Here is a 26,206-nt window from a genome sequence, read left to right on the forward strand (position 1 = left end):
ATTTCACTGACGGACCCTCATCAATGCTGTCTTTGGTGTCTTGGGCCTCAACATCTCCCGAAATCGTGCCGGCCTTGCTCAACACTTACAGCCTGTGCTTTCAAGCGTCTTTGCATCTTGTGGGAGCAGCTTTACAGCATGGAGTCTTTGATGGAGCTTTCATCATCGAAGGGTGCTTCACCATCGACCTCATCCGAGTCTCTTCAGGCTCCCACACTTGCTGTTCCGAGCCTCATCAAACCTGCCTCGTTTGTACCGGCTCTGTCTTCGACGCCGGCTGCAGTGCCTTCCGCTCTGTCTTCAGGTCAGATAGCACAGCAGCCCATTACCCCGGTAGTGCTCAAGGCTTCTAAGTCCAAGCACTCTCACACTGCCTCAAGGGAGCACGAAGCCCGTGCAGGTGGTCCCGTTGGAGACGCAGATCCATCCTTGCCGGCTTCGTTCCAGACCTTACTAGAGAAGCAATTCATTCAGCTCTTTACCACAATGGGGCCAAAGCTTCTCTCTCAACTCCAGCCTGGGCATGCGGAGGTCTCCCGCGAGGTCGAGCCGCCTCCTGTGCCTCAGCACACTCTCTACAGGGAGCAGAGTCTCTGTGAGTGTCTGGTCTGGCATCGATGCATGCATTGCAAGGAGCAGAGTCTTTGTCCATGCCTCCATTGGAACCGATTCACTCGATGCAAGGAGTAAAGTCTTTGCGAGTGCCTCTTTTGGAACCTATCCACTCGATGCAAGGGCTCGAGTCTTTGCGAGTGCCTCGTGGTTCTTCCAGCCAACTACCTCTACTTCGATCCACCGCTTCCAGCCCCATCCACTCTCTGGGGGCCTCAGCGAAGACACATTCACCTCATTTGTTGAGGCCTGCTTCGAGACACAGCTCGCATCATCGATCGAGACATTTTTTGAAGCACTCATCCAGGCATGCCTCACCTCATCGGAAGCAGCCTTTTCTTCAGTATTCTCCACCGGCTACTTCGCCTCCTCCACTACTGGATCTCGAGGACACGGTGCGGTCTTTCTCCCCATCCAGATCCCCGTCCTCCTTGGATCCAGAAGCCTCGACGTCCTCGAGTCCCTCTCGAGGCCCGGCTTTAGCTGACCAGCTGTCTTTTTCTTCCTTTTTACGGCAGATGGCAGCTGATTTGGACATTCAACTGGACACTGGGTCCAAATTTTCCAAGGAGTATCTCGAGACCATGCATCTCCCTCAACCTCCTGCTGAATTCCTCAAGCTTCGTCTTCATAAGCTCCTGGATCAGACCTTTGTCCGCTGTCTGGAAACCCCCTATTCCATCCCAGCTGTTCCGGGGAAATTGGATTCCAGATACCGGACGGTTCATCATAAGGGGTTTGATAGTGCCCAACTTTCCCATCAATCCCTTCTAGTGGAATCTTCGTTGAAGCGGTCTCACCCTGCTCAAGTATATGCCACTGTTCCACCGGGCAGGGAGGGCAAGACGATGGACAGATTTGGTCGTCGAATTTACCAGAACTCCATGATGACCTCCAGAGTCCTCAACTATAATTTTCATTTCATTACATATTTCGAGTTTTTTCTGTCCATCCTCCCTAAGTTCATGGCCTACATGGATCCTCGGGCACATTTTGAATTCTAGGAAGTTCTGGCCTCATTGTCCCAACTCCGGCTACAATTGCTCCAATCTTCATATGATGCCTTTGAGCTGTCTGCTCGGGCTGCTGCTTGCTCGGTGGCCATGCGACACCTGGCGTGGTTCAGAACCATCGACATGGACCCAAATCTATAGGACAGGCTGGCTAATGTCCCTTGTGCTGGCACTGATCTCTTTGATGAGTCCATTGAGGCAGCGACCAAGAAGCTTTCGGACCATGAGAAGTCCTTTCAATCTATTCTCTGTCCTAAGCCTAAGCCTGCTCCTCCTCGTCCTTCACGCCCGCCTCTGATTTACCAACGGCGTTTTCCACCAAAACAGGCTCCTTCCATTCGTCAGCCTGTCAAGAGGCAGCATCCCCAGAAGCAGCAGAAGCCTCAACCACCTGCTGTGCCCAAGGCTCCTCAGCCTTTTTGACTGTCTTCTGGAGAGCATAACATCAGTTGTTCTGCCCTTCCCCGTTTTTCCCCCTATCGGAGGTCGTCTTCATCATTTTTACCATCGATGGACAACTATTACCACCGACTTCTGGGTCCTTTCCATCATAAGGGAGGGATACTGTCTTCAGCTCCATCAAGTTCCTCCAGAACATCCTCCAAGAGAGTATCCTTCCACCTCTGCCCAGACCGCCCTTCTTCTTCAGGAAGCTCAGGCTTTGTTGCAGCTCTGAGCTATCGAGCCAGTTCCTTTGGCTCAGCACAACCAGGGGTTTTACTCCCGGTACTTCCTTGTTCTGAAGAAGACGGGCGATCTGCGTCCTATTTTGGATCTCAGGGTGCTCAACAAGTTTCTGGTCAAGGAAAAGTTTTCGCATGCTTACCCTGGCATCTCTGTATCCCCTTCTCGAGCAGGACGACTGGTTATGTTCTCTGGATCTCAAGGAGACCTACACTCACATTCCCATCCATCCGGCCTCCCATCAGTATCTCAGATTTCGAGTGGGAAATCTGCATTTTCAATACAGGGTTCTCCCTTTCGGCCTGGCCTCGTCACCCAGAGTCTTCACCAAGTGCCTGGTAGTGGTGGCCGCAGCGCTCAGGAACCATGGTCTTCAGGTGTTTCCCTACCTGGACGACTGGCTCATCAAGGATTCCACGTCTCAGGGAGTCGTCCTGGCGACCCAGTGGACTATCTGGTTCCTGCAGAGTCTGGGATTCGAGATCAACTTTCCAAAATCCCATCTTCAACCTTCTCAGACTTCCATTCATCGGTGCTGTTCTGGATAGTATCCAAAGTTCCTCCCTCAGCAGCGTCTGGAAGCTCTTCTCCACCTTTGTCATTCGGTGTCATCTCGTCCGTCCATCTCGGCAAGACACATGATGGTTCTTCTGGGCCACATGGCCTCTACAGTACACATGACTCTTTTTGCCAGACTTCACCTCGGAATTCCTCAGTGGACCCTGGCATCTCAATGGACGCAGGTTTCCGACCCTCTGTCTCGACATATCCAGGTCACTCCTGCTCTGACACAGTCTCTTCGCTGGTGGATGCTCTCTTCCAATCTATCCAGAGGCTTACTGTTTCACACGCGCCCCCCCCCATCAGAAGGTTCTCACGACCGACTCTTCGACTTACGCTGGGGGGCTCATCTAGATGGTCTTTGCACTCAAGGCTATTGGACCAGTACAGATTGCCAGTGCCACATCAATCTCCTGGAACTCAGGGCGATCTTCAATGCTCTCAATGCTTTTCAACATCTGCTTCACGACTGTGTAGTCCTCATTCACACGGACAACCAAGTTGCCATGTATTATGTCAACAAACAGGGAGGCACGGGATCGGCCTCCCGCTGTCAGGAAGCTCTGAAAGTTTGGGATTGGGCAATTCGCCACAACACCTTCCTCAAAGCTGTCTACATTCAGGGGGTGGACAATGCCTTAGCGGACAACTTGAGTCGTCTTCTCCAGCCTCACGAATGGACTCTCCATTCCACGCCCCTTCATCATCTTTTCTCTCTGTGGGGAACGCCTCAAATAGACCTCTTTGCGGCTCCCCACAACTTCAAACTGCCTCAGTTCTGCTCCAGGATCTACACTCCTCATCGCCTCGAGGCAGATGCTTTTCTTCTGGACTGGACGAATCTCTTTCTATATGCGTTTCCTCCATTTCCTCATTCAAAAGACTAGTCAAGCTGAGGTCCGACCATGCCACCATGATTCTGATTGCTCCTCTGTGGCCCAGACAACCTTGGTACTCCCTTCTGCTTCAACTCAGCAGCAGGGAGCCTTACCTTCTACCAGTTTTTCCCTCGCTGCTTACGCAGCATCAGGGATCTCTGCTTCATCCCAACCTGGAGTCTCTACACCTGACAGCTTGGTTCCTCTCAACATAGCTCCTATACAGTTTTCTCAAGCTGTGAGGGATGTTTTGGAAACTTCACGGAAGCCTGCTACTAGACAATGCTATCACCAAAAATGGACTAGATTTTCTACTTGGTGTTTTTCTCATCATCAGGAGCCTCAACACTCCTCCTTATCTTCGGTTTTGGACTATCTTTTGCACCTTTCTCAGTCTGGCCTCAAGTCTACTTCAATACGAGTCCACCTTAGTGCAATTGCTGCTTTCCATCAGCCTCTTCAGGGGGAACCTCTCTCTGCTCATCCGGTGGTTTCCGGATTCATGAAAGGACTTTTCCACTTCAATCCTCCTCTCAAACCGCCGCCAGTGGTTTGTGACCTCAATATTCTTTCTCAGCTTATGAAACCTCCATTTGAACCAATTGACAAGGTTCATCTGAAGTATCTCACTTGGAAAGTGGTGTTTCTCATTGGCCTCACTTCTGCTCATCGAGTCAGTGAGCTCCAGGCATTGGTTGCGGATCCGCCTTTTACAGTGTTCCATCATGACAAGGTGGTTCTTCGCACTCATCCGAAGTTCCTTCCTAAAGTTGTCTCGGAATTTCATCTCAACCAATCCATTGTTCTTCCAGTGTTCTTTCCAAAGCCTCATTCTCATCCTGGAGAATCAGCTCTTCATACTCTGGACTGTAAACGTGCTTTGGCTTTCTATTTGGAACAAACCAAGCCGCACAGAACTGCTCCTCAACTTTTTGTCTCCTTTGATCCGAACAAGTTGGGACATCCTATCTCTAAGCGTACCATCTCCAACTGGATGTCGGTTTGCATCTCTTTCTGCTCTGCCCAGGCAGATTGCCCCTTCACAGTAAAGTCACAGCCCATAAGGTCAGAGCAATGGCAGCCTCTGTAGCTTTCCTCAGATCAACACTGATTGTGGAGATTTGTAAAGCTGCCACTTGGTCCTCGGTTCATACCTTCACTTCTCATTATTGTCTGGATACTTTCTCCAGATGGGATGGACAGTTTGGCCAAACAGTATTGCAAAATTTATTCTCCTAAGTTGCCAACTCTCCTACCATCCCACTTTGGTTAGCTTGGAGGTCACCCACTTGTGAGAATACCTCCCTGCTTGTCCTGGGATAAAGCACAGTTACTTACCGTAACAGTTGTTATCCAGGGACAGCAGGCAGCTATTCTCACATCCCACCCACCTCCCCTGGGTTGGCTTCTCTGCTAGCTATCTGAACTGAGGAGACGCGCCCTACGCTGGGCGGGAAGGCACTCTCGCATGCGCGGTGCGGATGACTCAAACTTCGAGTTTCTTCAAGCAAGACTGCTTGTGAGGCGTCCGCATCGGGGCTCCGTTGGATCACGTCACCCACTTGTGAGAATAGCTGCCTGCTGTCCCTGGATAACAACTGTTACGGTAAGTAACTGTGCTTTAGGTCTGCTTGAAAAAAATACAGGAAGGGAAGGTGTATTCACAGTTTCAAGTTTATTAAAAGATTTTTTAAACCGCTTAATCAGGTTTCTAAGCGGTGTACAATATAAAATTTACATAAAAACATATTAAAACTGGGGATACTGGATAAAATCCAAGTGTCATAATAAAGCACTGATAAGATGTATAGACCTACTTCAAACAATAGGAAAATGGAGGAGAACTACAATTGTAAAAGAAAAATGCAACAAAAAAGGGAAAATACAATAGATTAGGGTAAAAAGTAATAATTTTGATTTAATTTTTGTCCTTAAGAGGACAGTTGTTCTCCAAAAGCATCCTGGAGCAAGAATGTTTTTAGTTTTGCTTTAAATTGTTTTATAGCGAATTCACTACGCAAATGGTTAGGCAGTGAATTCCAGAGAGTAGGGGCAGTGACGGCAAAATTATTGGAGCACAACGTATTGATTAATTTTAAAGAAGGTATGACGAGAAGATTCTGAGACATTGAACAAAGAGATTTTAAAGTATTATAAGGAATTAAGTGTCTGTTAATGAACTCTGGTTGATTGTTTAATTTTGTTGTAAATGTTAAAAGTAAGATTTTATAACTGATTCTATATTCGACTGGTAACCAATGTGCACTAATCAGAAGAGGTGAAACATGATCGTATTTCTTTGTGCCACAAATGATCTTAATAGCTGTGTTTTATACAATCTGAAGCCGTCTAATTTCCTTTTTTGTAATGCCCTTATACAGGGCATTACAGTAGTCTATATAAAGAAATCATTAGGGAGTGGATCAATGTGTTCAAGGAAGCTGGTTCAAGTAACTTTGCAAGGGAACGTATCATCCTGAGTCGATAGAAGCATTTCTGAACGACTGAGCTAATGTGAAAATGATAAGAAAATTTACTGTCAAAAGTAACTCCTAATAGTTTTAGAGTATGGAGTTTTACACTAGCTCCCTGATGTCAGCTTTTATCTCAGGACAAGCAGGCAGCATATTCTCACATGTGAGAGACCTCATCCACGGAACCCCAGTATGGACAGATTTAAAAATGCATCGCCACTTTAAGAACTTAAGAAAGTTCACAAACTGCCTACACCACACATTCGCAAGTGCCTTCCTATCTGATGTAGGCTTGCGGTGCCTCAGTTCTTAAGTTTTCCGCGGAGCTAAGAAGTCATATCTCTGAATGTTGTTCATTTTTTTACCATTTGCTTTTCTGCTCATGTATTTTTCTTTTAAATATTTCTTCTTCTTCTAAAAAAAAAAAAAAGAGGAGAGTGTTTGGGGGGGTTTTCCTTTCTTTTCCTCGTGGATTTTGCCATCGAGGGCTTTATTTTTTTCCTTTCAGCCATTGAATTTGACTTGGCTGACACAGTCTTTCCATCCATGTCCAGGTTGTTAACGGGCTTCAAAAAGTGTTGTAGGTGCCAAAGGCCAATTTCTTTCCATCCATGTCCATAAGAACATAAGAATTGCCGCTGCTGGGTCAGACCAGTGGTCCATCCTGTCCAGCAGTCCACTCACACAGTAGCCCCCAGGTCAAAGACCAGTGCTCTAAATGAATCCAGCCTCACCTGCGAACATCCCAGTTTAGCAGGAACTTGTCCAGCTTAGTCTTGAAACCCTGGAGGGTGTTTTCCCCTACAACAGACTCTGGAAGAGCGTTCCAGCTCTTCACCACTCTCTGGGTGAAGAAGAACTTCCTTACGTTTGTACAGAATCTATCCTCTTTCAACTTTAGAGAGTGCCCTCTTGTTCTCCCTACTTTGGAGAGTTTGAACAGTCTGTCTTTATCTACTAAGTCTAGTCCCTTCAGTATTTTGAATGTTTCGATCATGTCTCCTCTCAGTCTCCACTTTTCAAGGGAGAAGAGGCCCAGTTTCTCCAATCTCTCACTGTATGGCAACTCCTCCAGCCTCTTAACCATTTTAGTCGCTCTTCTCTGGACCCTTTCGAGTAGTACCGTGTCCTTCTTCATGTACTGCGACCAGTGCTGGACACAGTATTCTAGGTGAGGGCGCACCGTGGCCCGGTACAGCGGCATGATAACCTTCTCCGATTCGTTAACAGGCTTCAAAAAATGTTGCAGGTGCCAAAGGCCAATTTCTATCACCAGTCTACATAGTTGGTGCTTGCAGTGCCTTGGGCCTGAACACCGAGTAGAATCCTGTGCACAGTGTTTTACCCTGCAGAAATGTTTCATCAAGAGCCGCAAACTTCAACAGGAGGAGAAGTTCGGGCAAGCAGTCTTCAATATTGAAGACTTTGACATCGTTATCGACACAGTCGTCGGGAGACCTCGCTCCGTCCAGTAAGCCAGCTAAGAAGCCATCAGCTTATCAACCGGCATCACAGGTCAATCTTGCATCGAGTCCCTTGATGCTGACCAAGCAGCAACAACCACCTTTACGATTTGCCTCAACATCGAGGTGTGCATCCTCATTGAGGTCACCCTCTCCGAGGCAAGCCTTGGTACCTATGGTACCGGCAGATAAGCCAGAAGTACCAGTGCTTTCCTATCGTGAAAAGCTTGATGCGCTTTTCCAAGCTGAGTTGGGTGATGTTTTCAAATTGCTTATCCCAGTATCAACTCCCTCGGTACCAGCCCAGCCTCAGCATTAGCCTGTTAGTTCTAGCGGTACTGCAACTGGTTCTCCGGAACAGAATTGATGCTCCACGCCTAGACATCTCAGGTCCAGTTCTCCATCGAGACATCGTTATTCCTCTTCCTCCTCTCGAAGCTCTAAGACCAGTTAGCATCGTTCTTCCTCATGTACTTCCAAAAGAAAACATCACTCTCCCTTACATTCTTCAAAGAGAAAAAGAGCTTCACATCACACATCATCATCATCGGATTGACACCGGACTCCACATCAGCATCGATCTTCTTGATGCACTCCTTCACCAAAGCCCTTTTATGACTTTGACTTACAGTCTCATTCAGTAGAGAATTTGTCTGAGTCTATAACGGAGGCTTATAACACTCCCTTGGAAAAGTCTCCACAGAAGTTTCCATCAAGGGCTAAATCTCTTACTGAAAGATTCTTTTTCACTAAATTTATTAGGCAGTTGGGAAAAGAGCTACCAATCAAGCTAGAAGCTTGATTCTAATGCTGAATACTTGTAGGCCTTAGATTATGATGAGCCTCCTAAAGAATTCTCAGATTTACATGGTATTCTTAAAGAGTCTCTTAAGGCTTGGGAAACACTCCTAGAAAATTAGACTCTCTGTATAAGATCATTCCTTCACCAGGTTTTGACAAACCACAGCTTCAGCACTAGTCATTAGTGGTAGCCTCTAATGATTCTTGAAAAAATCTACTCCATCAAAAGTCTATGCCTCAGTGCCACCAGGGTGTGAAGGGCGCACTATTGACAAATTTGGATGTCACCTGTACCAAAATTCCATGTTAGCGAACAGAGTACTAAATTATAATTTCTATATCTCCTGCTACAACAAGCATCAGGTTCGAAAATTGCCTTCTTTTGATAGATACATTCGTTCTCAACATCTGCAGGAATTGCACCATATATTTTGCACCCTTACTTTAGCTAGAAGGTATATGACGATATCACCTAAAGATGCCTTTGAATTATCAACCAGAGCCTCAGCTGTGTCAGTGGCCATGAGACGTCTTGCATGGCTAAGAGTCTTAGATATAGATATCAATCTTCAGTACAGATTAGCTAACATTCCCTGCTTAGGAGATGAGCTCTTTGGTGACTCTATTGAAAATGCTACACAAAAGCTCATTGACCTTAAGAAACATTGAGATGCTTTGGTTAAATCCAAGCCTAAGCCTTCCAGTGCAATAGTTGAGACATTATTTCCCATTACTCACATGGTCTGCAGAAGAAATCCATTACAGGTTTTTCACTCTGCCTCTGGTGTACTTCACAGGCAAGTTTAGCACTCTTTAGCAGTCTTTTCTTCTGCATGCATGGTTGCAGCTGTATAGATTCTGCTCTCCCCATTTTATTATTTTAATTTGACATAGTTTCATCCCTTTTGCAGGTATTTTCGTGTTTAAAATGGATTTGAAGCTCTGCCTGTTCGAGAATTCACAGACTTCGGTCTGTAGCTGACAGGCCAATCCCTTCGGGGTACCTGTTAGCCAGTCTGCTTAGTCTTCCTTGGAGCTCAGGGCCCTCCCTGACTTAGTCTCACTCCCTGTTAAGCGGGGGGTTGAGCATAGACTGTGTAGCACGCTTAGGGGGCTCAGCGGTATTCCACAGCATGCTGGCTGCATTTTGTGCCTTCGCCCATCCAGATGCGAATCCGGTGGTCCGCATGGGTGGAGGCATAGTCAGACAGAGGTGTTTGACTAGCAGCCCAAAGATCAATTTGAAGGATGAATTTCCAGCAATGTGGCAATGGATTCTAAACAGGCTATTGAAAGGGCTCGGAGCAGCTGCAGGCTCTCTGTATGGTAATCGTGAGTACAAAGTGGAGCTGAAAGGCTCAAAAATCGATCTCTTAAAAGTTAATTTTGAGGGGTTTTAAGGTTTTCTAGTGTTCCTCTATGTTCCCCCACCTGAAATTTAGTATTTATGTTGTGTTTAAAGTTTGAGAAATTTCATTTTTGGCACATTTTTTAAGCAAATGTGGGTCCGTCGACCATTTTGAATTTTTAACTATCTTTTTTTCAACTGTTTCCTGGCAAATTCAAAATTTTGCCAGGAAAACTGCTGGAATGGAGACCTTAGGGTCTCCTTGTGTGGATTCATGCCACATTTGGGAAAAAATTACTGCATTTAGAGCGTTTTGCACCACATACCATGTGGCGCAGTCGGAGGGGGGGGGGGCGGCAGTAACTATTGGTTCACCCTCCCCTTCACAGAAGCAAGTGATTATACCCTCAGCGTGCCGGTTGGGGTGGCCACATATTTTTGGGGGGCTTGATTCTGCAGCTTTGTATGTCTGCCGCAAAACGGATTCTCCGCAGCCTAAGAAGTGCAAGTATGAGCTGTCGAAGGGTGACTCTATGCCCCCGGGTCCAGATACCTTCTCAGAATTTATGAGATTTTTATGGGTCTGTATTCTACTCCAGGGGTCTGGCTGCTGGGTGCTTTTCTGTTCCCCCTGCTACTTATTGCAGTGGCTAAGTGGCCTTGGGGGGGGGGGGGGTGTTTCTCTGCACTTCTGCCTGTGCCGTATGTTCCTCCTTTCCAGACTGTATCCGGGGTCCCTGCAGCTGGCTCCGGACCGTCCTGATTCTTTTGGAACAGTGCTGCACTTCCCGGATTTGGGAATCTGGACTTAAGTGCTGGATCTGCGGATCCCTTTGGGGCTCTGGATCCTAGAGAAGATCCGATTGTCAGGTGCTTGTTTAAGTTTGAGGTGCTACTGGATCTCATTTCTACATCTTTACCAGAGTTGAGTATGGATTCTCAACCCACTCCTTTCATTTCTTCAATTTTTTTCTCCCTAGCTCTGCAGTATTTGTTCGCAATCTGTGACTTTTCCTGGCATCTAGATATGAATTCATAGTTCTGGAGCAGTTTGACTCTCTGGAGGGTCCTTTATGGAAAGCTCGGGCTTTGTCTAGCTTGCATCCTCGGACGCAGGAGTGTTCGCAGCTTTGTGGCAGCCGAAGAGAAGTTCCCTGATGTCTCAGCTGACCCAGCACAACTTTCTCCCTAGTGACAGGACAGTTGTGTTGAAATCTATGCAAGATAGCCAGGTGAATGTGGTTCTACGGAAAGTTTTAAACCAGCTATTTAGCCATTGGAGCTACAGTGCCTATGTCCTTTGTGGTATGCTTTTCTAGCTCAGCTACAAACGCCTTTTCCTCTGCTTTATGGGCAGGGATGGCCTATATGGCGGAGGGCTTCTATGACCTTTTGAAGGTGTTGGCAAGGGTGTCAGCGGATTCTGTTCTGGCCCGCTGAATGCTCTGGGTTCAGTGGTAGGCTGGTGATTCCTCCTCCGAGGCAACTCTGGCACGGCTACCTTTTCAGGGGCAGTTGTGTGGCAAGGATCTGGTTGACTTCGGTAATGAACTATCACCCAAAGACCTGGCCGGATAGTTGAGCACTGCCCAAGGGTCCTGGGCATCCTCCCTTGAGTGGCTCCTGACGATATTTTCATAGCTACAGGCAAGATTTTTCATCCTCTTTGCAGAGATTTTCTCAGGGTTCCAGGCTGCAGGCGTGCTCTGTTTACTGCCGCTCTTCTTGCCTGTCCTACCCAATGGTGCCAGGGAGCCGAGGGCCCCTCTGCAGACAGAGGGTTCGGTTCTTGCAGTTTAGGCCTGCCTGGTTGCACATCATTAAAGTCCAGTGGGTCATGGAATTTATTCAGTTGAACTGCAAGCTGGTTTTACCCAGCCTCTCACAGACTACTAAGTGTCTTCTGCTGTTGGGAGTCCAGACACAGTGAGCTTTTTCCAGGCTGCTATTCAGCACTTGTTGGATATTAAAGCAGTACGGCCAGTGCTAAGCTAACCTTCGGGTTTACACAAATACTCTATTTATTTTTTCATTCCTAGGATAGGATCAAAAGTTTGCAGTCTGATTCTGCTTTTGCAGCACTTCTATCCAACTCTTAAGCTTCCTCGGTTCTGGATGGAGACCTCCAGCAATGGCTCCAGGGGAATTTCTGGCCTCCCTGGATCTTAAGGAGACAAATTTGCACATTCCCATTTTTCTAGTTCCCTGCAAATTTCTGCAGTTTCATGTGCTGGATCAGCTTTGTCAATTTTCGGCTCTGTCCTTTGGGCTGGCGATTGTACCCTGGTCCTTCACCACAGGGATGGTGGTAGTTATCAGCTCCTCTGAGGTGAATGGAGTTGCAGTCTCAGCCTTCTATGGCCGCCTGGTGGCTCAGAGCGCCCCCGGAAAAAGGGGTGTACTACAGTAGTGATAGTGCTCCGCATACTGGAATACGAAGGCTGAATTGTCAACTTTAAAAAAAACAAAAAAAACCACCCACGCATTCACTGGAATAGTCGATACGGCAGCGGGCTATGTTTACCTGCCTGAGGCTCGAAAATTGAAGCTCTGGTCACAGATTTCAGAGATATTAAAGGTGGAGGCCCCTTCAGCTGGGGCATCCTACAGTTTCTGGGTTCCAAGCTTACCAAGCTGGACATGGTTCCCTGGATGAATGTATACATGTGTTCTCTTCAAAATACCTTCCTCTCTCACTGGGTCCCCCACCAAGATGTTTTAGTCTGTGTTGGATGCTGGAGGCCAGAGTGTGTATGACCTGGTGGCTTCATCCTCAGTCACTCTGCCAGAGTGTTCTATTAAGCCTTGTCTCCTGGATTGTAGTAACCACGGATGCCAGCCTTTGTGGCTGGGAAAGGCTCACAACGGTCGTCGTCCTTTTCAGGACTGTTGGACTCTGTAACCACACAAGTGGTCGATTATTGATGGCAGTGGTCTCTGTTAATCATCAGAGAGGATCCAAGAACTCTCTCTTGGATCAGGAAGCTTGACTTCTTTTCCTTTGGGCAGAAAGTCTTCTACTGGCGCTAATGGCGGCGCATGGGGCCGCATTGGCCAATGTTCCAACAGACTTCCTCAGCCATCAGTCTAAAGTTCCGGATGAGTGGTCCCTAGCGCAATAGGCATTTGGGGTGCTCATGAGGCACAGAGGGCAGCCCCGACTTGACCTCGTGGGTACGGCACCAAACAAGATGGTTCCATGCTTCTTCAGTCGCAGATCTGGCTCGAAAGTAAGAGAATTGATGCTCTTGAGCAACTGTGGCCTCCAGAGGTTCTTCTCTCCATTTTTCCGCCTTGGCTGCTGTTCGGCTTTGTCCTTTAGAGGATTGCAACTCACCCCGGCAGCGTCATTCTGGTGGCTCATGATTTGCATTGAAGGCCGTGGTGCACGGATCTGCTGTGGATGGCATATAGTCTGTGCCTGAATGTCTTTACTGACCATCTTAACTAGGCCAGGCTGCCATGTCCGATCTGGGTCATTTTGCTCTTACGGCTTAGCTCTTGAGCACACAGCGTTAGTTTTAAAAAAAAAATCATCAAGGCAATTCGGAGCTTGTCATAGCTAAAGCTTCTTAGGTCTACCATGTCGTCCTTAGTGTTGGTTTACGCTAAGGCGTAGAAGATCTTTAGAATATGGGAGTGACCAAGATCAGGTGGATCCTTATTCAACCCAGATTTGGCGGGTCCTTGCTTTCTCCAAGCGGGTCTGTATAAAGTCCTCATGGTGGCGTGTCTGTGGATCCCGGTGGCTGGTCTCTCTGGGTCTAGATCCCAGGATTGGCAATTCTCTTTGGAGTTGCGTCTGGATGTTGCTCGGTTTTGCAAAATATCTGGCCGCCCATTAAGAATCCGTTCCTGGTCTGGGACCTTAATGTAGTGTGGTCTGGCTTTGCCAAGCCTCCTTTGATCCACGGAGGGATGCTTTTCTCTGGAATTTAACTCTCCAGACTGGTTTTTCTGGTCACTCTCTCTTGAGACTGTAGAGTTTCCGGATGGCAGGTGTTGTATTGTCGACACCCTTTGCTCTAAGTTCCTGAGAGTGGAAAGTTCCTTCTTTCTTTTTGCTGGTTCGGCTTTCCATGTCCATTCAAAAGTGGGTTTCCCGGTTGTTCAGCTGAAGGGTTTCAATCTTGGGATTGTCTGCTAAAGAACTTGGACATGCGCAGGATACTCCTGCATTATTGGCAAGTCTCTCATGAGTTTTGTTTTCTGACCACCTGTCGTAGTGGCTTATTTTATTCTGCGGGGTTCTCCCGCTTCTAAGGCTATGATCTCTAGATGGATCCATAGAGCCATTTAGTATACTTACATTCTTGTGGGGCAACTGTCCCCTATTTCTGTTAAGACACTTTCTACCAGGAGTGTAGCTTCTTCATGGATGGAGGCTAGTTCTGTTTCTTCCGAGGAGATTTGCAGGGCAGCAACATGGTCTTCTTTTCACACGTTTGCCAAGTTCTAGAGTGGATGTTGCTGCTTGACAGGACTCTGCTATTTGGGTCCTCGGTCTTAAAGGCCGGCGCAGCAAGCCCACCCTAGCCTTCTTGGGAGACTGCTTTTGTACGTCCCTATGGTCTAGAACAGCAGTCTCAAACACACGGCCCCCAGGGACTATTTTGCAGCCCGCGATCTGTCCTCTCCACTTCACAAGTTTTCCAATTGTGGAGAGGACAATTGCGTACATACCATGACTGCGGCTCGCCTAAAGCAGGGGTCCCCAATCTGCTTCCCTTCCCATCTCACTGCCCTTCCCTAAGCCACCGCAATTGGGAAACAGGCCAATGCCGAGGTCTTAGCTCTCCCTGCTTATTTTCCCTAGCTTGGAGCCAACCAATTCTCGCCACCCGACATCAATTCTAACGTTGGGGAAGAAGTTCCGGGCTAGCCAATCGCTGCCTAGCTGGCCCGGAATTTCCTCCTCGACATTAGAATTGACATCGGGTGACGAGAATTGGTTGGCCTCGCGCTGGGGAAGATAAGCAGAGAGAGCTAAGACCTCGGCGCTGGCCTGTTCCCCGATTGCAGCTGTGGCGGCCTGTTCCTCAATGGTGGTGGCTTGGGGAAGGGCATAAAGAAATAAAGGGGGGGGCAGGGAGACAGAAAGAAAGAGGGAGACGGGACACAGACAGAAAGGGGCATGGAGAGAGAAAGACAGAAAGAAAGGGAGGGCACGGAGAAAGAAAAAAAGAAAGGGGGGAATGGAGAGAGAGAATAAGAAAGAAGGGGGCAGGGTGAAAGAAATAAAAAGTTGGGGGATGGAAGGAGACAGATGCCAGACCAGGGGAAAGGAAGGAGGGAGGGAGAGAAAGGAAAGAAAGAAATGTCAGACCATGGAAATAGGGACGGAAGAAGAGAGAGATAGAAGGGAAGGTAAGACATGGAAATGTAGATTTTGAAAAGAAAGCAGAAAAATTGAATATTAAGTTAATGCCAAAAATGGATGCAAGGCAGAAAGTGAAGACAGAGAGAAAAACAGTCAAAGGACAAGAAGGCCCTGGAAACAGTTAAAAGCACAGAAAAATAAAGTCACCAGCCAACAAAGGTAGGGAAAATGATTTTATTTTCAATATAGTGATTGAAATGTGTCAGTTTTGAGAAAGGAAAGATATTAAACTTTAAATATGAGGGCTGCAGAAAAAATAGGGTACTTGGAGGGCCGCAGAAAAAAATAGCTAATGACAATTTTGCATAAGGTAAAACTCTTTATAGTTTATAAATCTTTCCTTTAACTGTTAGATTTATAAACTATAAAGAGTTTTACCTCATATAAAGTTGTCATTTCTTTAATAAGACATTAACTATTTTTTCTGCTGCCCTCCAAGTACCTACAAATCCAAAATATGGCCCCACTAAGGGTTTGAGTTTGAGACCACTGGTCTAGAATGTATCACCTTTTGCACTGGAAAAGGAGATTATGTACTTACCCTGGTAAGATCTTTTCCAGTAGATAGGTGAGAGATTCTAGACACCTGCCGTGTCCTTGCTGTGCTTGTTTCAGATTCTGATTTCAGATTTCAGTCTCCTTCTGCTTATCCAATCTGTTTCTTGGAGACGGGTCAACCCTTTGGGGTTAACAAGAGTTTGTACATATATATAACCTGTCGTGGGAGTAGTTCTGAACTCCTTTGACGCCTCTGTTGGAGGCGATTACAGATAATTCAAAATACCACTATTAAAATCATTAGCGGGGCAAAGAAATATGATCATGTCACCCCACTTTTAGTTGATGCTCATTGGCTGCCAATCGAATACAGAATCAATTATAAAATTATATTTTTAACATTTACCACTAAAATGAATAACCAACCTGATTTCATTAACAGTCTTTTAATCCCGTATGTAACAACTAAATCCCTACGTTCCACTTCTCAAAATCTTTTAGTTATACCATCATTAAAATCAATAAATACTTTACGTACCAACAACTTTGCTGTCACTGCCCCTTCTCTTTGGAATTTACTGCCTATAAATCTCCGCAATGAATTAGATATAAAACAATTTAAAATAGCATTAAAAATATTTCTATTCCGAGATGCCTTTTGTTAAATTGCCACTCTTCTTTCTTTTCCTTTTTTTTTCAATTTTTACCTAACCTACTGTTTTAGCCTTATGACTTACCTATCCTATACTTATTGTATTTCCTCCCCATCTGCCCTACTGTTGCAGTATGTTTTGAGTAAGTCATTTGTCTCCCCTGTTTTAATATGTTTAATTTATTTTTGTGTAATTTTATTATGTTAACTGCTTAGAAGTTGGATTAAGCGGTCAAACAAATTTTTAATAAACTTGAAACTTGAACTGTTTAGTTGTTTGAGCAGAACAATAGTTTAGCCTGTCGTTACAGGTGCCTCTACTTCACAGATGTGTGTGTCTCTATGCTTGGGTACTGACTGCTAGAGGACGCTAAACTAGCCTGTGAAGTGCAATATAGGAAGAGTGAAAAACCTGTAATGAATTTTTTTCTGCAGACCATGCGAGTAGTGGGAAATAACCCTATGGTCTAGAATGTTTCACCTATCTACTGGAAAAGAACTTACCAGGGTAAGTACATAATCTCCTTTTCTTCTTCATATCAAAGGCGTTTTTCTTCAAAACTAGCTGCTGCTCCTCGATCACAGCAGCAAAAGCAACAGTGTCCTCAGAAAGCTCAATCAGCAGCTCCTTCAAAGCCTGCTCAGTTGTTTTGAGCTTGTGGAGAGCATAGCCACTGTTCCTCTTTCCCAGCCTCTGCCTCGGAGGTTGGCTCCAATTGTATTGTCACTGTTGGAAATTAATAACCACAAACCTCTGGGATACTCTCTTCACTTTGTCACTATGCCTCAAGATCATCCTCCGAGAGAGTCCTCTTTCAACCCTCAAGAGATAGTCAAAGGTTCGGGAACCAGTATGCCCAGAGGATACTGTGCAAGAAGTTAGCGGGGAAGACTCAGCGGATCATGGACAGGACAGAAATCCAGATGGAACAAATGGGACACAAGAGGGAAGAAAGTGCAAGAAAGTAACATGCCAAAAACTCAAATATATATATACACGAAAGCAAGGAGTCTAAGGAACAAGATGAATGAGTTAGAAACTATGGCACAAAAAGAGAACCTGACATCGGCATCACGGAAACATGGTGGAATGAGGAAAACGTCTGGGACACTGTGCTACCGGGATACAAGCTATACCGCAGAGACAGCGTGGGTCAAAAAGGTGGGGGCATTGCCCTGTACTTCAAAGAGGGAATAGAGTCTGCCGGAGAGAATACGCCAGAAACAAAGAATAAGTTAGAATCTCTATGGGTCAAAATTCCGGGAACAAATGGAATGGAAATGAAGATCGGCATCTACTACGACCCCCAGGGCAGTCTGAAGAAATTGATGAAGAAGTGACGACTGAGATTAAACTCAACTGCAAGGGAGGAAATGCAGTTATCACGGGTGACTTCAATTACTCGGGGATAGACTGGAACCTAGGCACCTCCGGCTGCAATAGGGAAACCAAGTTCCTGGATGCAGTGGGCAATTGCTTCCTGGAACAACTTGTCAAGGAAAACACGAGAGGAAATGCAATTCTGGACTTACTTCTAAATGGACTACAAGGACCGGCGCAAGATGTAGAAGTAGAAGGGACACTGGGAACCAGTGATCATAATATGATCTGCTTCAACCTGGACACGGGTGTGAAACAACAATCCAGAACGACGGCCACAGCACTGAACTTCCGAAAAGGGAATTACGAAGGGATGAGACTCGTGGTGGGGAAGAAGATTTTCAAGGACACAGTCACTGAGGCACAAAATCTATATATACCGCATATCAACAAAGGATCCAAGAGGAAAAAGAACAAGGAACCAGCGTGGCTCACTGTAGCAGTGAAAGAAGCGATCGAAGACAAGAAGATTTCTTTTAAAGTATGGAAAAGGTCAAAAACAGACAAAAACTGGAAAAAGCACAAGCAACATCAACGCAGGTGCCATAAGGCGGTAAGAGGGGCCAAAAGGGACTACGAGGAAAAAATTGCCAAGGAGGCGAAAAACTTCAAGCCGTTCTTTCGATATATTAAAGGGAAACGACCTGCGAAGGAAGCGGTGGGGCCATTGGATGACCATGGAATAAAGGGAGTGCTAAAGGAGGACAAAGCCATAGCCGACAAACTGAACATCTGTATTTACAGAAGAGGATATACGCAACATACTGGAGGCTAACAGGCTATACCTAGGAAACGAAGACGGAAATTGACTGGGTTGACGGTCAGTCTAGAAGAGGTATGCAGGCAGATTGATAGGCTCAAGAGCGATAAATCCCTGGGACCGGATGGCATCCATCCAAGAGTAATCAAGGAACTGAAAGGGGTTATAGCTGAACTTCTTCAACTAATAGCCAATCTGTCGATCAAATCAGGCAGGATTCCAGAAGATTGGAAAGTGGTGAAAGTTACGCTGATCTTCAAGAAAGGTTTGAGGGGAGATCCGGGAAACTACAGGCCGGTGAGTCTGACCTCAGTACCGGGAAAGATGGAAGAGGTGCTGATAAATGATCGCATCGTTGACCACCTTGACGGACACAGTCTGATGAGAACCAGCCAGCATGGCTTCAGCAAAGGAAGATCTTGCTTGACAAACTTGCTGCACTTTTTTGAGGGAGTTAACAGGCAGATAGACAAAGATGACCCGGTCGACATTGTATATCTGGATTTTCAGAAGGCGTTTGACGCATGAACAACTACTTCAAAAAATTGCGAGCCATGTGTGAAATACACACATGGATCAAAAACTGGTTGGCAGATAGAAAGCAAAGAGTTGGGGGTAAATGGACAATACTCGGACTGGAAAAGCGTCACCAGTGGAGTGTCTCAGGGTTCAGTGCTTGAGCCTGTGCTCTTCAACATATGTATAAATGACCTGGAAATTGGAACGACGAGCAAGGTGATTAAATTTGCAGATGATATGAAGTTATTCAGAGTAGTAAAGACGCAGGAGGATTGTGAAGACCTGCAACAGGACATAAACACGCTCAAGAAATGGGCTGTGACATGGCAAATGAAGTTTAACGTGGATAACTGTAAGGTGATGCATGTTGGTAACAAAAATCTTGTACACGAATACAGGATGTCTGGTGCAGTACTCGGAGAGATACCCCAGGAAAGAGATTTGGGAGTACTGGTCGACAAGTCAATGAAGCGGTGAAAAGGGCAAACAGAATGCTTGAAATGATTAAGAAGGGGATCACAAACAGATCAGAGAAGGTTATAATGCTGCTGTACTGGGCCATGGTACGCCCTCACCTGGAATACTGCATCCAGCACTGGTTGCCGTACTTGAAGAAGGACATGGTACTACTCGAAAGGGTCCAGAGAAGAGCGATTAAAATGGTTAAGGGGCTGGAGGAGTTGTGATGCAGAGAGATTAGAGAAACTGGGCCTCTTCTCCCTTGAAAAGAGGATACTGAGAGGGGATATGATTGAAACCTTCAAGATCATGAAGGGAATAGACTTAGTAGATAAAGACAGGTTGTTCACTCTCTCCAAGGTAGGGAGAACGCAGAAGACATCGACATCATTGGAATCTCTGAAACATGGTGGAATGAGGAAAGCAAATGGGATACAGCACTACCGGGATACAAGCTCTATCGCCAGGACAGAACAGGACAAAAAGGAGGTGGAATAGCCCTATACATAAAAGAAGGCATACAATCCACACAAATGGACACAGCAGAGACGGCCAGCAAGCCGGAATCTCTATGGGTTAAAATACCGGGAAGGAAAGGGCCTGAAATAAAGATGGGCCTGTTTTATCGCCCACCGGGGCAAACCAGAGATATCGATGAGGAAATGGAAGCCGAGATGAAGCGTGAATGCAAAAGCGGCAACACGGTTATTATGGGAGACTTCAACTACCCTGGGATAGACTGGAGGCTTGGAAGCTCGAAATGCGCTAGGGAAACAAAATTCCTGGAAGCTACACAGGATTGTTTCATGGAACAGCTTGTTAGAGAACCGACGAGAGGAAATGCCACTCTGGATCTAATCCTAAATGGGTTAAGGGGACCTGCAAAGGAAGTAGAAGTAGTGGGACCATTGGGAAACAGCGATCATAATATGATCAAGTTCAAGGTTGAGGTAGGAGTGTCAAAAGGCAAGAGATCCATTGCGACAACGTTTAACTTCAGGAAAGGAAACTACGAAGCAATGAGGGAATTGGTAAGGAAGAAACTTAGGAACACTTCCAAAACATGGCTAACGGTAAATCATGCCTGGTCCTTCTTCAGGGACATGGTGAGCGAGGCGCAAAATCTGTATATCCCCAGATTCAGGAAGGGGTGTAAAAAGAATCGAACAAAAGACCCGGCGTGGATAACCAAAACAGTGAAGGAAGCGATAGGCAATAAGAAAAAATCATTCAAGAAATGGAAAAAGGACAAAACTGAGGGGAGCTGGAAAGAGCACAAGAAGCATCAAAAAGAATGTCACCGTGAGGTTCGGAAAGCCAAAAGAGAGTATGAAGAGAGGCTAGCCAGGGAAGCAAGAAATTTCAAACCATTCTTCAGATATGTTAAAGGGAAGCAGCCGGCTAGAGAGGAAGTGGGACCGCTGGACGACGGAGACAGGAAGGGAGTGGTGAAGGAGGAGAAGGTAGTGGCAGAAAGACTTAACATGTTCTTCTCGTCTGTATTTACAAACGAAAACACGTCCAACATACCGGAACCTGAGCAATTCTTCAACGGAAGTCAGGCAGAAAAATTAACATCTATAGAAGTGAGCCTTGAGGACGTTCGTAGGCAGATAGAAAAACTAAAAACTGACAAATCCCCGGGTCCGGATGGCATACATCCAAGGGTTCTGAAGGAATTAAAGGAGGAGATAGCGGAACTACTGCAGCAAATTTGCAACTTATCCCTGAAAACAGGCGAGATCCCGGAAGATTGGAAGATAGCCAACGTTACGCCCATCTTTAAAAAGGGATCAAGAGGTGACCCGGGAAACTACAGGCCGGTGAGCCTGACTTCGGTTCCAGGGAAAATGGCAGAAGCACTGATAAAAGAAAACATCGATCAACATTTTGAAAAAAATGAACTTCTGATAACCAGCCAGCATGGTTTCTGCAAGGGAAGATCGTGCCTAACGAATTTATTGCACTTCTTCGAAGGGATCAACAAACGGATGGACAAAGGAGACCCCATAGACATCATATATCTAGATTTCCAAAAAGCCTTTGACAAGGTGCCCCATGAACGTCTACTCCGGAAACTGAAGAACCATGGGGTGGAAGGAGACGTTCATAGATGGATCAGAAACTGGTTGGAGGGTAGAAAACAAAGGGTAGGAGTGAAGGGTCACTACTCCGACTGGAGGAGGGTCACGAGTGGTGTCCCGCAGGGCTCGGTGCTCGGGCCGCTGCTATTTAATATCTTCATAAATGATCTAGAAACAGGAACGAAGTGCGAGATAATAAAATTTGCGGACGACACCAAACTATTTAATGGAGCTCGGACTACAGAGGACTGCGAAAAGTTGCAAAGGGACTTGAACAAATTAGAAGAATGGGCGGCGAAATGGCAGATGAAGTTCAACATTGAAAAATGTAAAGTATTACATGTGGGGAGCAGAAACTCGAGGTACAACTATACAATGGGAGGGATGTTATTGAATAAGAGTACCCAGGAAAGGGACTTGGGGGTAATGGTGGACATGACAATGAAGCCGTCGGTACAGTGTGCAGCGGCTGCTAAGAGAGCGAATAGAATGCTTGGTATAATCAAAAAGGGTATTACAGCCAGAACGAAAGAAGTTATCCTGCCGTTGTATCGGGCGATGGTGCGCCCGCATTTGGAGTACTGCGTCCAATATTGGTCGCCGTATCTTAAGAAGGATATGGCATTAGTCGAGAGGGTTCAAAGGAGAGCAACACGTCTGATAATAGGTATGGAAAACCTGTCATATTCTGAGAGATTGGAGAAGCTGGGTCTCTTTTCCCTGGAGAAGAGGAGACTTAGAGGGGATATGATAGAGACTTATAAGATCATGAAGGGCATAGAGAGAGTAGAGAGGGACAGATTCTTCGAACTTTCGAAAAATAAGAGAACAAGAGGGCATTCGGAAAAGTTGAAAGGGGACAGATTCAAAACAAATGCTAGGAAGTTCTTCTTTACCCAACGTGTGGTGGACACCTGGAATGCGCTTCCAGAGGACGTTATAAGGCAGAGTACGGTACTGGGGTTCAAGAAAGGATTGGACAAATTTCTACTGGAAATGGGGATAGAGGGGTATAGATAGAAGATTACTGCACAGGTCCTGGACCTGTTGGGCCGCCGCGTGAGCGGACTGCTGGGCACGATGGACCTCGGGTCTGACCCAGCAGAGGCATTTCTTATGTTCTTATGTTCTTATGTTCTTATGCACTCTCTAAAGTTAAAAGGGGATAGATTCTGTACAAACGTAAGGAAGCTCTTTTTCACCCAGAGAGTGGTGGAAAACTGGAACACTCTTCCGGAGGCTGTCGTAGGGGAAAACACCCTCCAGGGATTCAAGACAAAGTTAGACAAGTTCCTGTGGAACTAGAACGTACGTAGGGCTGGTCTCGGTTAGGGCGCAGGTCTTTGACCTGGGGGCCACCGCGGGAGTGGACTGCTGGGCACGATGGACCACTGGTCTGACCCAGCAGCGGCAATTCTTATGTTCTTATGTTCTTCTTCTAATGTAATAGAAGAGGTTCCACATCTCCAGAGGAATCGGAATTTTACTCCCGGTATTTCTTAGTTCCAAATAAGATGGGATATCTATGTCCAATCTTAGACCTCAGGAGCCTGACCATGTTTTTAGAGAAGGAAAAGTTTTGTATGTTGTTCCTAGCAACTTTATATCCCCTCTTAGATCGCAATGACTGGCTATTCTCTCTTGATCTTATACTCATATTCCAGTGCATCCGTACTCCCTAAAATTACTAAGATTTCAGGTGGCACAGCACCATTACCAATACAGAGTCCGACCCTTTGGCTTTGCATTCTCTCCCAGAGTATTCACCAAGTGTTTGATTTTAGTGGCAGCAGCGTTGAGGGCTCAGGGTCTCCAGGTGTTTCCCTATTTGGATGACTAGCTGATCCATGGCCGCCATCAGAAATTTCTGGGCCCCTTACTGAGCAATCCTATTGGGACCCCCACGCACCCCTTCCCCCCCCCCCCCGACCCCCCCTTCTTCCATGGGCCGAATACACACATACTTTTCTCTGTCACCGCACTCTTTGACCAAAAGATTTGTAAGCCTGCAATCACGTCAAGGTAGACTCTTTCAGCAGGGCCCTAACCTAACCTAAACTAAACTAATCTGTGCCTATCTATTCTAAATTAACATATGTCTAATACTGAACTAATAACAAACTAACAAACATCTGCATAATAAATAACTAATAAATAATAGTGCTAGTAGCTATAATTCACTTTTGAATGTAAAATCTCAGTTGCACAATATTTTTTGTAACAAGTATTAAATGTGTTTTTATAAATACTGTAAGCTTAATAAATATATCAGAAAAAACTACACATCTGAGTGCATATCTGAACATACACATCTGCATGATCCCATCCTCCTCAGCTTGCCTATAGCTGCATCATGCATGTTAAAAATGTACGATATGTTGATATGTGCACCTTCCTTCCTTCCCATCCATCCTCCTCAGCCTGTCCTTACACATCCACAGCTGCATGTTAATGATGATGTATATGTTATGATGATAAATAAGTGCATATGAACACATCATTAACATGCAGCTATGGATGAATATAAAAAAGAAACAATATTCTGTACAATTGTCAATTTATAAATCAGCGTCTTCTCCCCACTCTCTCTTCTCCATTTCCCTTCAGCGTCCTCAGCCCACTCTCTCTCCACTTTCCTTCAGCGCACGCACATAAAAACAAGCAAGTAATTTATATCATTTTCATTCTATTCATTCATAGAAATTAAAGTCTAAATAATGCCAGTCACATAACAAAACATGATTTTACAAAAATAATTCCCTGCACAGTCAAGCCTGCAAGGATTACTAGATGTCTTTCAGCAGCTCCCCTCCCTCCCTCCCCCCTTACCTTTGTGGCCAAGTCAAAATGATCTACCAACAATAAAATTTTTAAAACACAAAGCACGCTGTATGCAGAGAAAATGTTAATTATCATTTATATTCCGCGGGTTTTCAAAGAGGTCAAGGCAGATGACTTTATGCAATGTAACCTCAGTAACAACTATACAAAAATAGACAAATATTTCCCCTCCCTTTTTACTAAAACACAATAGCGATTTTTAGCCCAGGGAGCTGCACTGAATGCCCCACGCTGCTCTCAACGCTCATAGGCTCCCTGCGCTAAAAAACGCTATTGCGGTTTAGTAAAAGGGGGCCATAGTGCAAAATATAGACAGCATATATAAATTCTCAAAGCAGACACATTTTGATCACTAAATTGAGAATTAAATCATTTTTCCTACCTTTGGTAATTTCATCAGTCTCTGGTTGCACTTTATTCTTCTGACTGTGCATCCAATATTTCTTCCCTTCTTTCAGCCTCCTGTATGCTTCCTCTCCTCCAGACCTCATTCCCTCCCCAAACTTTTTCTTTGTTTCACCCTGCCCCTTCTTTCTTTTTCTCTCTCTCCATACCCCCTTTCTTTCTGTGTCTGTTTTTCTCTCTCTCTCACCCTGCCCCCTTCTTTCTTTCTCTCTCCACACCCTCTTTCATTCTGTATGTCTGTCTTTCTCTCTCTCTCTCTCTCTCTCTCTCCGTGCCCCATTTTTCTTTGTTTCACCCTGCCCCCTTTCTTTCTTTCTGCGCTGACATCGGGGAACACTTCCAATCGGCTAAATGTGAGCGGCAGGGCAGGTAGGAACAGAAGACGAGCCTCGCGGCTCGAGATGTATTGAACTCCGAAGGTGCCCCGTCCAGCTTTCTCCTGTGCATCTGGGTCAGACCGCCCCCTCCCTAGACTGTGGCCTAGGACCCTGTGGGAGCCCGGGCCCTCTGTCAGCTCCGGGCCCTGAATGCAGGACTGGTAGTACTGCCCTGATGGCGGCCCTGAGCTGATCAAGAACCCAACCTCGCAAGGAGTGATGGCAGCGACTCGGTTGACAGTTCTCTTCTTCTAGCAGTTGGGCTTCAAAATGAATTTTCCCAAAACCCAACTTAAACCCTCTCAGAATCTCCAATTTATCGGAGCTCTGCTAAACACCATTCATCTCAAGGCATTTCTCCCTCGGCAAATAAAAGACAAATTGATTCAGCTTTGCGATCAGACTTACCATCTTACATCAATCTTGGACAGACAAATGATGGTGCTCCTGGGTCACATGGTTTCCATGGTGCATGTTTGCAATGCTTCATCTTGGGACCCCTCAATGGACTCTTGGTTCTCAATGGTCCCAAGCTCTCAACCCACTGTTTCAACACATTACAGTCACATCTTCACTTTGACAATCTCTGTAGTGGTAGTGGTGGATGAACTCTTCCTATCTTTCCAGAGGGTCTATGTTCCACTTACCTTCTCAACAGAAGGTTCTGACCACGGATTTGCCCACCTCACTGGGGGGGGCTCATCTAGACCAGTGGTTCCCAGCCCTGTCCTGGAAGACCACCAGGCCAATCGGGTTTTCAGGATAGCCTTACTGAATATGCATGGAGCAGATTTGCATGCCTGTCACTTCCATTATATGCAAATCTCTCTCATGCATATTCATTAGGGCTATCCTGAAAACCCGATTGGCCTGGTGGTCCGCCAAGACAGGGTTGGGAGCCACTGATCTAGATGGTCTTCACAGTCAAGGTCACTGGTCTGCCCAAGACCAGCTTTGTTATATCAGTGTCTTAGAACTCAGAGCAATCTTCAATGCTCTCAAAGCTTTTCAGCACA

At 46.0% G+C, this 26,206-nt stretch overlaps 1 protein-coding gene across 2 annotated transcripts in view; it reads left to right on the forward strand.

Annotated features, from left to right (window-relative positions):
- The window catches only part of SRCAP (Snf2 related CREBBP activator protein), an 891,636-nt gene that overhangs the window by 612,529 nt on the left and 252,901 nt on the right, over positions 1–26,206 (forward strand). The window lies entirely within an intron of this gene.

Source organism: Geotrypetes seraphini, chromosome 5 (assembly GCF_902459505.1).
Source record: "Geotrypetes seraphini chromosome 5, aGeoSer1.1, whole genome shotgun sequence".
NCBI lineage: Eukaryota > Metazoa > Chordata > Amphibia > Gymnophiona > Dermophiidae > Geotrypetes > Geotrypetes seraphini.